Genomic DNA, 14,784 nt, shown 5'->3' on the forward strand with positions numbered 1-14,784 from the left:
TTCTGACACTTATAGTACATAGTGCCGGAAAATTAAATTTTCAAGAGACACGAAAACTGTGCTTTTTATTTTCCAATTAAAAATATTTTGTCTCTCCTGGGTACCCCTAATTTTCTGGCACATAAGTATAACGTTATGGTTTGGCACCCCTCAAATATAAAAAAGAAACAGGCACGTTAGGCCGCTCGGTCCCATTGAGCAATATCAATCGACTCTACGGTTTTTCTCCAGTCTCTACGTTTAGAAACGTCTATTATACCTAGCTTATTACAGCAGAAGATGGAAGGATAAAAAAAATCTAGAATAAAATGACGTTAATATATTTATTAAAAAAGTTAAGACCAAAAACAATGCTTGCCTAGTTTGGGAACCGCAAAGTAAATAAGTAGGATTGTGATAAAAAACCGGCAGAAAACTAATTGTAGGTATGCTTCATGGAATATACGAGTAAATAGGTCGGTCTCTGGAATTTTATAAGAAAAAACTTGACGTTAAAACTAAAGGAAGCTTTGTCTGAAATTTCAAATCTCATATTGAGGGAGGTCGAGATTTGCAAACTAGTTTGAGTGTAAGAGTTTTCAGCGCGCGGGTTGAAGGATCCAGCTTCAAGGAGGTGCGACTGCGCGGGCTCGGCGAGGAGCCAGCCACAGTCGGAGCCTCAGCCAGTCGGCAGCGAGCTGCGACGCCGAGCGACCCACCCTTGCGCGTTTCACGTTCCACCTTCACTGCCGCGAACCGCGTAATGAGTAAACGCGCGTGATCGCATGATCATAACTACTTAACAGTGACAGCTCAAGTGATTAATATTACAGTTAAAACAGGTGAACTTTGTTTATGTTACGCCTTTTATGGTTTACCCGTGCTTCGTGGCTGCACTTTCTTTAATAGAAATCTTAGCCCTTGGGAGTCTGAAGTTTTGGTACCTCTATTACCGTTGTTTGACAACTTTTCGCTCATAACGGTTGGGTATGCTTCTTTCTTTGAGGCATCGCTTTATTTTTCTGATGCTCTTTCTGTGTTGTGTTAGTAAGTAGTTTTACTTAGTTTCGCTTTTGTGAATAATAGAACTTATAATAGATTTTAAATATTTAAGGACGACCCAATAAATAGGTAGGTACTTTTTCCTCCAATACTTTTTATATCTTCTATCTTTTTAATGTTACAATATGAACATTAGTTTAAAACAAAGTGGTAGAACCTACTTAATTATTGCGGACTTAACTTTGTTTCATAATAGCGGTAATTTATCATAAGGGAGTAACTTCCTTTGTATCTTACTAATACTAATACCACCGAAATAATTAAACAAATGACCTCCGGCAATAATTAAGTTTGCGACAGACTTGTTGTCTGTCGCAAACTTATTCTGTTTTAGAGAATTACGAGTAAGTAGGTAATTATTCTGTTTTAGAGAATTACGAGTAAGTAGGTAGGTACTTTATCGACGTCGGGCTCATTTCTAAATAGCTTTAAGGTCTTATAAATCACTATTCTCTGGGGTACGCTTCTGTGATAATTTTTGGATAAGTATCTGCTCAATTTCATGATGATTTAGATTACTTATTTTAATGATAAACCGCGGTATGGTTTATGAATGTTTAATCCTACCAATTTTGGTCTCAAAAGGAATTTTGAGGTTTGATAAATTAGTCGTTACTACTTTACGTAGGTACTACTACTTTAATTTTATGTAGGTAATTTTATCATAATCATAAAAAGATTTTATCATAAATAGACGTTTAGTAAAATGTAATTAATTGTGTTCATTAAGTGTTTAGCCCTTATCCCCTTATTCTCAGAACTGAAACCGATTAAATTAGGCTCATTAAACTACAAAGATCCTTAACATGATAAACGCCTAGATAGAGCCTTTGGTCTTTAATATAAAGTCATTTGAAATAGTAGCGGCAACATAATAACAACGCATGCCACAGTGGGTTGGTGGTCGCAAACCACAGCCTATTAACGTTATAGTTCTATGAAATTTCAAGCCATTATTTAAATTAAGTCACCGGGACAATAACATTTTACGTTTAATGAATTTAGCTCTCTCTCTAATTGGTCTCTGACTGTAAAGGTACTACAAGCACCCGGATTCTTGGGAAATTGTTTGAGCGACGGCTCGAGTCCGGGGCCATTTGTTACCGGGTCCGTAAGATTCCGAATGCTTTCCGGATATTTGCAGTTTTAACTTAAGGATTGTTAACCAGATTTTGGGTTAACTATTTATCTCGGTTGTTAGGGTCCGAAGTCTTTACTATTATGGTTTCTATAACAAGATCTGCTCTTTGTCATTTATATAGTTTTTCAATCATGAGTGTTTTGAGCAAGTTTGAGAGCGAGATTATGAAAGGCATTGCACAAGACAAGAGAAGTTGGGTACTGGGCGCACAACATATACCGCCAAACAACCATATTCTTAATGAGCCATTTTTCTCGTTTCCCACGTAATGTAGTTTTACTTTTCGCAGGAAGATTTTTTTTGTCCTCGTTAAAAAAAGTTGCATTACGAAAATCTTCCGTAAGAAGTTATGAAATGAGAATCTTTTTGTCCGTTTCTCAATTTAGAACCAGCCATTTAAGATCTCATAAGCCGCTTATAAATAATACATTCGTAAGGCAGACTGAACATAGAATGGCTGACTGAAGTGAAGCTGCGCCACAGACATCGTGCAGTCTAATGAACTAAAATAGCCCCGTAAATTGGTCTCAGAAATTAGCGCTGCTGCTTTGTAGAGTACAGTCGTATAAGTGGCGAATCTTGTTTCTCTTTTTTAACGACCTTATATGGCAAACTTTATAAGGACAAGTTTCCTATATCGTCCAATCAGACCGGTCTTAAGGCACAATGGCAGAATTTTTCTTGTGATGTCATAAGAAAAGTTGTGATAGTTTTTTTTCAGTGAGATATGAATGAGTAGGTACATTAAGTTCGTAGCGGAAAAATGATATCGATATAGAGTAGGAAAAGGCTAGCAGAAGTAGTGGGTAAAAAGACCAGAAGGTTCGTCGCTGGAAACTACATACTATGATAAGCTGAGCTTAATCGTAAAGCGGCTGAAACGGGCATATCATTTTGATGAACGGGGGTTGTGTGTGTAACTCACTTCTACTTGAGACCATTTAGCACATGTTTAAAAAAGGTTTAGATCATTATTTTGCGCGTCATTTAGTGCATGATTGTCCTCGGTAAATATTATTTCTAGTATTTTCTTACTCAAAAATGTATCTAAGTCACGTATAAACAATTTATTTAGAGCAGCCATTTGTGTGGCGAATAAATAAAGCGTTCAAGGTACGAACTTACCTAAATGCTACAAAAAGTGGAAACAGCACTTTGTTAAACGTTGCTAGTGTGGAGCAGACAGTTTTACCTGAAAGTCTTTGCTCAGCTAGTCTGTACACTGCTAGTACGTCGCTAGCACATCAGACTACACATTTTCGTTGCAAAACGATACCTATTGCAGCTGTATAAGGTGCATCAGAGTTAAGCTTGAAGTGCTTTCGTACACGTTGTACCTAATAAATAAAGAATACTAGAGTATCTGACGCATACATGCGCGAGTGTATGAGAATTTAGTACCGTTTTCTGAAGAATAACTGCTGCTAATACTGCAATAGTATGTTTGAGGATTTTTGTGCTGCACCAAAATCGTCGCGGAAGAAGTTAGTTATCTACAAATTAAATGTTTTCAAAATACGTATCCTGTAGAGTCCAGTCTACGTGTATGTACTATTACGTAACCATAGCTTTACAAAAGCATCCAAGAACATTTCTTCATATTATTTTAGATGTGAAATTACGTCGCAAGATTCTAGGGATCTAGGATAAATCATTCTTTTAATAACAAAGAAAAGTGGAAATTCTCGTGGCCGACAGTAATGGTGCTTGTAGTTAAATGGCTATTTCTCCAGTTGCTTACATAATATATGTGGCACATAGAGACTGGTATAAAAATTCGCATAGATCATCCACGAGTGACCACCCGCCCTCGCGCATCCGGAGACAGGGGAAGGCTTTTCAAATCTCATTACCTACCTACCCGCATATAAAAGCAATCGCCAAAGGTATTTTAAATTCACCTCAAATATAAAAATTGGCACCTTATTCGCCTGTGAAATATTCTATGGCAGTTTAATAAATCGTGTATTCGAAGGCTTACCTTGGCTGAGAGATAACTCTACGTTTTATATTCAGAAACAGTTTGATACGAATTTTATTATTATTCCGAAGGATCTTAAAAAACTGAAATTTATTATTATACCTTGATTGAACATGTAGTCGAGTTTCATTGGCAATTAACTTGAAAAGTTCTGCGAAAATTTCTTTTCAATGTTGGAAAATTCAGTCAATTTTTAAATCAAAGGCTCGAAAAGTTTCAATTTAGAAATGACAAGATTTCCAGCCTCAACCTAATTTAAATCTAAAGAGAGCACGGCTGTACTCGTATAACTTTGGCAATTAGTTTGGGCAGCAGCTTACTACATCTGGCGTAATGGACTACTGTGCTGAATTAGCTCGATTTTCGTATGTAATTTAGCAAGTCTGCAGCAAAACGGAAATAGCCTGACTGATATTATAATATGTAAATCAACCGCAGTATAATAAAAAGGCTCGAAAAAGTTAAACCTGAAAGTAACCGTGGAAATACAAGAAAAATATTGCGAACTGAATACCTACCGGTAACGGGCAGTGCGAACAACGCTATAGCGTTTCTATTTAGAGTAATAAACAGGTTAAATTATGCCGCCCCGCCATAAAGGTTAGCCGTGGATTCCCACAATTATGGTCGGGCGAATTTTTTACTGTACTGCGTAATGAGCGGGGGCAAAAACTCCACGACACTTTGCCCTACGCCCCAATTATACTCCAAATACTAATAGTGACCGTCGCCGGGGCTCAGCGCACGATTAATGTGTGTTGTCCACATGTAAATCTCGGCGTGTAAATAAATGTTTTGTAAAATGTTTGCCCCCACCGGAATCCAGCACCTGATAAATTATAGCTACGGGCGCTTTATGAAAATGTGAAGCGATAAAATGTTACGTCACTATTACGAAGTCGAAATGTGTTCATTGACTTTTATACGGTTAAACTGACACGTTGTATTCTGCCAGCCGTGGCCGTATGGCGCGCCGGATCCCGATACGTTGCTACAAAATTTAATTTACGTCTAACTACGCGTTGCTGCAGCTTTACCTGTTTAGAATAAATATTATTGCTCTCCGTTTTTCTACCTTGTTTTTATTTATGGTTGTTTTTTGTTCATTCCGTTATCTTATCTGTGATCTTCTGCTTCCTTGGCGTGTTTTAGATGTCGTAGCTTCGGAATTTATTCAGGTGTTTTATCTAAAATGATTAATATTTCGAATACTGAATGCACATAACAATAAGTTCATAAATGTAGAGACAGAGAAGAAAATTGGTGACGACTTTGTTTGTCACTTCATGAATTCACTGAAGTTAATCTATTCGATATTGCATGAAACAGAAAAGTTGGTTTATTGCAATTTACGTGAGCTTCAGTATTCATTCCACTGCTCGTACTTATTCGACGTATTAACAATGAATTACATTTGTTGCACAGTGACCGAGGTACGAGATTCAAATCCGATAAAGTTTGTTTATCTTCCCAGTGCAGCTCTCTAGGGTTTCTCTAGCTAGTGTATGTTTGAACGCAAACACTGGATTCCGTAAATTGTTTTATTACATATGCAACCAACAAAGGTAGCGAATGTATGTTGAAATTTCCTGTTTTCTCCGAAACCATTTAATTCGCTAAATTATATTCTCAGTTACTGTTGAGCAGAATTATTAGGTACTATATCTGCGTATGCGAATGATATGAAGTCTATATGTTAGAAACTCCGCAATATATTGCAACCTCCCAACCTCTTCTTAATATGAGTCAGCCTCACTCTTTCACAGCACTTTTTCTCACTGTATTGTGCTAATATTTTCCAATAATTCAATCAGCCTTAATACCAAACATTCGGCGAATTTCCGGACAGCCGAATAATTTATTTGTATTCCCATTTTCCAGAACCATATTGACCCATCAAAAATGTATTTTCCCGCTAAAACGCTACGTGATCATTCCACGGCGAGTTTTAGCTGTGTGATAAATCCACGTAAGTCGGCAAACACACTCATGGAGTGGTTTTTATTTACTTACCCGCGACGCTTTGACCCTAAAACTAATTTGGAGCATAACTCAAGAGGTGGGGGGTGGAAAGAGCACCAAAAGGGCGGGGGTCACATATGTCACTATCACAATACGGCCCTGTCCTGTGACACTGACTGTCTTTTTATCTGACCACTACTATGGACCTTATCATAAAGCGAATGTCGCTAATGTACGGTATTAAGTCAACGTGATATTATGAGAAGCCACTCTACACGACAAAAATCTTTAAATGACACTAAAACAATACAGATGAGATCATTTATAGAGATAAAGAGTCTAAAATAAATATAAAATATATTCCACAAGCTTGCAAAACAGTCATCCAACGAGAAATAGCGAGATGCCTTTGTTAAGCGTACACAAACTCAGGCGACCGTCTCTACTACACTCAACATGCAAACAATTTTGTCGGTCTTGGTAAACCAAATCGTATGCATTCTAATTTAATTATCTCGTGCACGCAGGTTATGATTCCTGTACTCGTACATGTATTGAAACTGAATTATTTGTAGGATAATGCATTCGTATTATTGTCAGAGTGGGATTAATTAAATCCACTACGCAGCCGATTTCGTTTCAAAACGCATCGGGAGGCAGGGTATTATTGTTGAATAAACCATTAATGTAGTAGATGCAAATAGAAACATACACATTTGGGTAGGATTTCATCAGTTTATAGCGTAATGCTTTCCATTTATGTTCAAATTATTTCGTACCATCGAAAACTAGGGCATTACGAAACCATGTTGTTTAATACTTGCTATGATCTAAATTATGCGAAAACGTGATGGAAGTGAACCGGATCTGGGAATAATGAGTAAAGCGATGCTTGGCAGAAAATAATTTTAGATAAAAATTTAAAGAAAATAAGTAGGGACAATTGCAAGGAGCCGGCGAAGGGCGGACGCACATAAGTCACTGTCACGGGCCATGTCTCCCAACACTTTTTTGTTATTTCGCGGCGTTTGTGCTGCAATGATTAAAGATACCCCGTACCACGCTCCACTTCAAACTTTTGTGGAGCCTTTAACAATATTAAACAATCAGTGATATGTAAATTCAATGCGGCAGGCTGGGTCAATATTTGGTTAAAACGTTTGCTTTAAAAATAACCAAAAATTCAGAATGAATATTTTTGCTTTTCCGTGCCGAAATAATTCGTAGATTTAGTTTATTTGCGGTTACAATCGAAGCCGTTTTCACACTCGTAAATTTTTGTAAGCTTTTTGGGAGGTCGCAAATGCAGCGTTATTTTAGCACCTCAATGATTTATTTCCATTAATAACTTGTCAGAAACAAACTCCTATAGAAAGTGTGCGAAATGTTTTCAATTAGCGATGGGCAAATTCCAATTTTATTCTAATAAATTCCCGTGAATCCCGGGACCGGGAGTAATACAAAATTAACGAAACCCATTAAGGGGCTGGGACTAGTTATTCAAGGCGCAGGTCTTTTGGGAACTATTCTTTTACTCTCAATCATTATTCGTTGTTTGTTTATTATACATGGAAATAATTATGCGGAACATTAATCCTCATTTTCCGGACGAGGAAATTGTTACGGATATCATGCAAGAGATAATTAACTGCATAAACGGTTTTAATAGCACAAAAGGATGAAAACAGTTATTTTAAAATTAGTTTTAACTTACAAACAGGGACAGTAGTATTATTAGTGTCTTAACAGAGGAACTATTGCGATCTTTATCTTCACTCTAGTTATTTTAGCTCTACTAAAGTGAGAAGATATCTTGAAAAATCGCAGTGTGTATGCTTTTAAAGGCGCCATTCAAGTCAGTCAAAAGTCTGTTTCTAAGAAAGCTAAATTTTCCCAAAGCTTCCTTTATAACGAATTTCGTTAAGCTACTCAAAACTCCTTTGCTTACGATGGTAATTGGTACATCTTGTTTAATTAGTGCGAAATACCGAAGCCTGCCGGAACACCTGCCGGCCGTAATGTAAAGGTTCCGACGGACAGATATTAGGCCGAATAAAAACAAGACCGCATGACGTCGTTAACAAGGTAAACGTCACTTCTACCTCCATCCACTTTTTCAACCTTAATTCTAAGCTAGTCATTTATGTTTGTTTTGACTGAAGAACTCTTTGTGGCCAGTGTGTGATGTAGAAAACCTACATTCGAATTGAGAACCTCCTCCCTTTTTTATTTTGGTTAAAACTGAGACATTGTGTCTTAACTGTGTGACCAATCTTGGGACTCTAGCACGAAGTTAATCAACATTTTTTTTCTAGAAAGTAAAATGGGAACAAATTAATTAATATCTTGATAATAGTCCGGCAAGAAAAGGGATCACTCAACATTTATATGCATTATATTATCGGTTTATACTTGGTGTTTGCTACACTACTGTTAGTAAACTAGGTTTATAAAAAGTTTCGTTTTCTCCTTTATCATCAGGTCATTTAGTCTCCACTGCAGGATCATATGATCTGAGAACATACCAGATACCTCACATACCTACTTATTACTAATATTTACGTAGATATAGCTTACAAGCTTTTATGCCTAACATACCAACATAAGAGTTCATTAATTTTTGTCATTACAACATTTTTAAGTAAGTTTACTCCCAAAGGAAGCTATGGAAATACTTCCATGGTTTCCTTTTGGGGGTAGAACTGACCCCGTCGCTCCGAGATCCGAGGGCATCGCTGCTTTAAATGCAATAACGAGGGACGAGCGACTAAGTCCTATGGCTCCATTTTTGCGAAATGTTTTAATTAAAATATAAATGCGTGAACACAGGAGGGTAATGACATCTAATAAGCCTGGGTGACAACAGGGATGCCAAGCGGGGAGGCGACTTGGCAAAACGAATTTTATGAATATTGTTCTATGTTGCCATAACATTGCGGCTTCTGCCTCAATGGGCGCCATTATGATCCGCCTTTATATTTCCACTTTAAAACGTTTGTCAGGCTTCGTCGCAAAAAACAGCTGTAAAAGTTAGAATATTAAATATGGCTTTTCTTATTGTACAATATTTATTTCTATAACAATAAGTTACTTAATAATAGATATCACGCTAATTATAGGCCCAACCACACACTAAGTAGAGCTTCTCAAAATATCACATTCGTAAAAAACAATCCACATTAGGTACGACTCTTTAAATAAATGTCCAGGTTGATTTTGTTTTTACAAAATCAACCTGGACATTTATTAAACGCGTGCTTAATATTTTAATTGCAAATAATACCATAATAAGTTCACCCATGACATCACACTAATCACAATTGCTCCTTGCGAGATTAGAACCCGCAACTGCTTCAGGCCAAGCGGCTGTCAATCATACATTCTGGTGAATTATTCTTACGTGGCGAATTTTCCTTTAGTGTGAAAAATATATGGGTAGCTAAGTATGTAAACGTTCTACATCCATCAGACAACGAGAAATATGGTTCTGTTCGGGCTCCATTTCGAGCACACTTCCCTAAATGCAAGACAAACTTGATGGCCGAGTTATTTGGCACAGGTAGACTCGCCGCCGCATCATAAATCTCATTTTGCTCAAAGTTTGTTCAGCTAATAAATTATCCGATCTGCCGGAATTCCACATCCGTGAATGTAATCCACGGTATTATATACGTCNTAGGTATACGTCGCGTCCACATTTTGTTTTAACGTTCTCCGACACGAAATAAAAAGTGGGTTGACGTAAGTTCGGGAAGTCCCCCTTTCAGCGAGTGGACGTGCAAAGCTTTTATTTTGCACTGAGCTATTGTTACGAGAATACAGAGCTTGGAGTCGCGAACGACTCTGAATGTTAATCAAGCGATGAAGGGAGAGGACGATGTCCATCAGTTATTCATGTCATAACGACGTCTCCCTTAAAACTCTTTTAGCGTGCTCTCGACCGCGCCTCACTTTGTTGTTCAAATTGTGTACTAAGGCACTAGTCGCGCATTAGTTGTCCGGCCCAGTCCGGGCACGTTCATTTACTAATTATTTAAATGTAAATTTAATAACAGCGTTTGTGATAGGCACTCCTCGCGGCCATACAGAAAGAGTGGGCCACCCAACCTCGCCCACTTACTAACAACTGCTGGTTACAGTGAATTCTACTTTGTGGACTCGTAACAACAAAGTTACTCGACTATAGCTCAAGAACTCGCCACACTTTGTTATAACTATTGAGATTGGAAAAGCGTTCTAGATACAACTTAGATTATTAAGTTTGCAGTTAAGTAATAAACCCTAGGCCTCGAATGACTTGTGAGTTTTAGCTTTGTTTAGAAATATTTCAGAGGGTTTTGTATGGATGATAATGGGGAGTTAGATGTATGAAGAGAAAACGGGGCAAAACTCGCCTGGGGGAAGATTTGTGTTGTACTTGCGACGAGAATGATGTCGTAAACCTACATATGTAGGTTTTTCTTCATACAAAAGCAAGTTCCACACGTAGAAAGACAAGGGAGCCTCGGATATCGTCGTCGCAGAGCAAAATGTGACGCATGTGAAAACTTTTGCTGTATTTCTCGTTCACGTGCGTACACCACATTCTATACATTATGAATGAGAAGATGAACTAGGTTTGTCGGTATATGTTTACTTTATTTAAATCTTAATAATGAAACTTCAGGTGATATTTTCACATGAAAAAGTTTACTGTCTGATACGACTGTGAATTTGATAATTTATGATGATATAACTAAATGTAAATTATAGTAAAAGGTAAGTTAAATAAAAGTAATCTTTGTGTCAGCCTTTTACAAATCTTATTAAAACCAGTATTTTTAGTAATTTATTACGCTGTAAATTGTGTAGTGGCAGTTTGAAAAGATTTTCCTCTTTTATGAGTTTTTTCTCCAACATTTCTGTTGGTAATAAATTTTCATTTCGAAAGAGCTTTTTATAAATTGTGGGTTTAAACATTCAATTAGGTATTTACCGCAATCGTCATTTAAGATTAAGAATGCAAGGTAATATTTTTGAATAATGTTAGTCTAAATAAGTATTAAATGTTCCTGTAATTTCGGTAAGTAGACTTTTTGCTATATAGAATATATAGAATATACTTGTACCCATATTCTAGGAATAGATATTCTTAGAATATGGGTACAAGTATATTCTCTTCACTATTTACATCTTATAAAAATGGGGGAAGATTTGTGAAAAAATAAACCAAGTGTAAGTTTAATAAAATCGTAATATGAGATGAAATATAAATTATTTTTTATAAGATGTAAATAGTGAAAAGTATTCACATTAATCACAGAGGTGAGAAGATGAGTTTTAAAAACCTACTCGTATATGTATAAAAACAACAAAACCCAAAACTGTTTTAAAAGGTTTTAAATAAGAGTGAATTTGTTTTAATTTGTAAAAAAATCCCTGCAGTCACACGTTACCAAATCCATCCAATCAATCTGTATCAAAAGCGTCACAGACGAACGTTGTACCAAACAGAACGTCTACAAAATTACATTTCCTAATTGAAACGTTTATCTGCCTACACAGCTGCAGTGTTCCCGCGGATTTATTATTAGAGGGTGGATATTTTTTCGCCATTACGCTACAAGGTAGGCGCAGACGAGGTATAAGTTGACAATGTAATCTAATGCTCGTTCTTTTCAAGATTATACGTGACAGTGTACACCCGCGTTTATCTTGGGATAATGGGACGAAATCCTGCGCTGTCTAACTGTAGGCATAACGTACGCGACTCCGAGCATTGATAACGAAACCGCACGCGAAAAAACGTTTGTCTCTAAAATCTTGTGCAGTTTCTGGTATCATTTAGAATGTTTCCTACTATCGTGCCGAGAAGCTGGTAATTTTCACAGCAAATAAAGCCTAATAACATGGAAACCGAGCTGTGTGTGGATTTAGTGATATAAGAAAACTTACATTTAATAGTAAACTGCTGGGCTAAGGGTGCATGCTGTTTTTGAGTCGATTTTCATCATATTTTCAAAACTGCCAGTTTCTGTTCGTGCAGACTATAGGGACAGTAGTAAAATTTTACCTTACTAGAGTTCATTAAAGTATTCTTATTTTACCTTAGTAACTACATTCTGGTACTCGTATTGTTGCTAAGCAAAATATTGGAATTCATAATATCTCTATACAGTGTGAGTCACGTTAAAGTGTACATATGAAAATATATGAAACTAGACCTATTTTTATCGACAAAAAAGAGGTCAAAAATTTTTTGATATTTTTTTTTAATCTTTTATATAATTTTTTTTCTTCCAATTACTTATTGTAAAGAAAACGTAATAACTTTTAAACTAAGCGGTATATCCTGATAAAATAAAAAGAGTAATAATGCTAAATAACAGGCGATACTAAAAAAATACATAAAATGCACAAAAAATGACTTTTTGAAAAAAATCTGCTTTTAAATTCGTGTTTTTTTGGTTATTTGATAAATTTCTCCAAAAATGCCCCTATAACCGGTGGTTTTTATTACTTTGTATTATTTTCTATCGTATTACCTTCGTAAAACCAAAAAATCGCATGTCTCTATCCCTATCACAACATTTGCTATGATCGTTTGAACAAAGGCCTGCAACAACATTATTCTCCGCTACAGGTAGAGACAATTTTAATTTTAACTAAAATGCTTATTTTACTTCGGTATCTTTTGTTTTTATTTCAAATCTAACTTGTTTTTATCAAAATTACAAATCTAGAGCCATTTTCAGTTTCGTTGTTAACGAAGCGTTGAATGGCGCGCCCGGAGAGGCTTAGTTCAAACGATCATAGAAAATGTTGTGATAGGGATAGAGACATGCGATTTTTTGTTTTACGAAGGTAATACGATAGAGAATAATACAAAGTAATAAAAACCACCGGTTATAGGGGCATTTTTTGGAGAAATTTAACAAATAACCAAAAAAACACGAATTTAAAAGCAGATTTTTTTCAAAAAGTATCATTTTTTATTATTTGTTGGCCTTTTTTGTGTATTTTATGTATTTTATTTAGTGTTGCCTGTTATTTAGCATTATTACTGTTTTTATTTTATCAGGATATAACGCTTAGTTTAAAAGTTATTACGTTTTCTTTACAATAAGTAATTGGAAGAAAAAAATATCTATAAAAAAATAAAAAAAAATCTCAAAAATTTTTTGACCTCTTTTTTGTCGATAAAAATAGGTCTAGTTTCATCTATTTTCATATGTACACTTTAACGTGACTCACACTGTATATATAGCCTCAATAAACTTCCTGAATATAATAGGGAGCTAATACCTTGTAATCTGATTTCGATAATAATACGAAGTAAAATAAGTTTTGATGGAAGATAGAAATTGCTCTACTTTTTTAAGTAGGTATGTAGTTATATTCTTGTCGTAAACTCCGCTACGAGAGTGGCGTAGTATGTAGTTATATACCTACTATGTTCGTAAAGATATAGGTGCTATAATTAAATCAAACTGTTTTCCGTGTAGGAGTTTCAGGGGGAAAATTATGAAACACGTTGTAGTTATTTATTTGGCCGCAAAACGCGATTTCGCACAACGCGTACGGTTAGCGAAGCCGTAAATTACGAAATGGGCAGCCCTTCGCAACCGAACTTAGCCGAACCTCCGTAACGAAGTGGCCGCAGACAAATCTGAATATTAGTTGTCCAACAAAGCTTGTTTAGGGCCTCGACGATTTATCTAAAGATATTTTCGGCCGATATTGTAATTAATTTTAATTCGAACGAAGACGGTACTTATAAATAACAATCAATTAACTTTCACCAATTAAACACCGGTTCCCAAGTAGGTACTTAGGTGTTTAACACACTGCCTTTTTTGAGAAAAACTTCAGGCTTTTTGCCGTGACTTTGCACGCGTGGTGTTTAGTTTATACGTAATCTGTTGAGTGTAATATTTAGGTACTATGAGCAAACTAAAATAAAGTATTTAGCAGGTTTACTTTCAGCAGTGGCCTGCCATATTTTGCCCATAATGATCATGATGTACCTATTGATACAATCATTAAGCTACGTCGAAATATTCGTTAGATTCATACTAATCATACTTTGAAACTCAATCATAATATAAGTATACCTATTAACAACACTGATACCCTTTTGGGGAATTCACGGAGCGCTGAACAGGCTCTACTACACCCTTAAAATACATTTTATAACTGAAATTGACCTGCGAAAATATTTCAGTGGAATCCTTTTCGTATTCACCGGACAGAGTATAATTTATGTTGCCGGCAGATCAAACATTAAAATATTTTTATGTACGTACGTATGAGAACGTGAAATCGTTAACAGATGTCCTGCGTCCGGGCTGTAATCATGTGATGGTTGACTGAACATTTGTATTAGGTTGAATTTATGTGCGATGCGGTGCGATGTGTCATGCCCCTCTACCATGCGTGGTCTTGTTTGGCAGGCCGGGCGTTTATCTTTGTTAGTCAGTCTAAGGTGCAGGCGAATATTCATTGGCTATCGTTTGACGAGCAAACATGGTGCGGGGGCTCTGCAGCGATGACACGGCCCGCCACTCTATGATTGATCGTGCTCCGCCGGCTCTCCCAATTAAACTTGTCCACTACACTGGGCGACGTAAAATTCACAAGATAAATTGGACATCAAACATTTGAACGTCAACTACGTGAC

At 36.4% G+C, this 14,784-nt stretch overlaps 1 protein-coding gene across 1 annotated transcript in view; it reads left to right on the forward strand.

The window, feature by feature from the left end:
- Nucleotides 1-683: 683 nt before the first annotated feature.
- LOC114351147 (chondroadherin) overlaps nt 684-14,784 on the forward strand; it is a 31,520-nt gene continuing 17,419 nt past the window's right edge. Inside the window, exon 1 of the mRNA XM_028302223.1 lies at nt 684-821. The gene's annotated coding sequence lies outside the window, so the exon portion shown is untranslated. The remainder of the gene's footprint in view (nt 822-14,784) is intronic.

This window comes from Ostrinia furnacalis, unplaced genomic scaffold (genome assembly GCF_004193835.3).
Source record: "Ostrinia furnacalis isolate ACB-3 unplaced genomic scaffold, ASM419383v2 OfSCF1098, whole genome shotgun sequence".
In the NCBI taxonomy this organism is placed as follows: domain Eukaryota; kingdom Metazoa; phylum Arthropoda; class Insecta; order Lepidoptera; family Crambidae; genus Ostrinia; species Ostrinia furnacalis.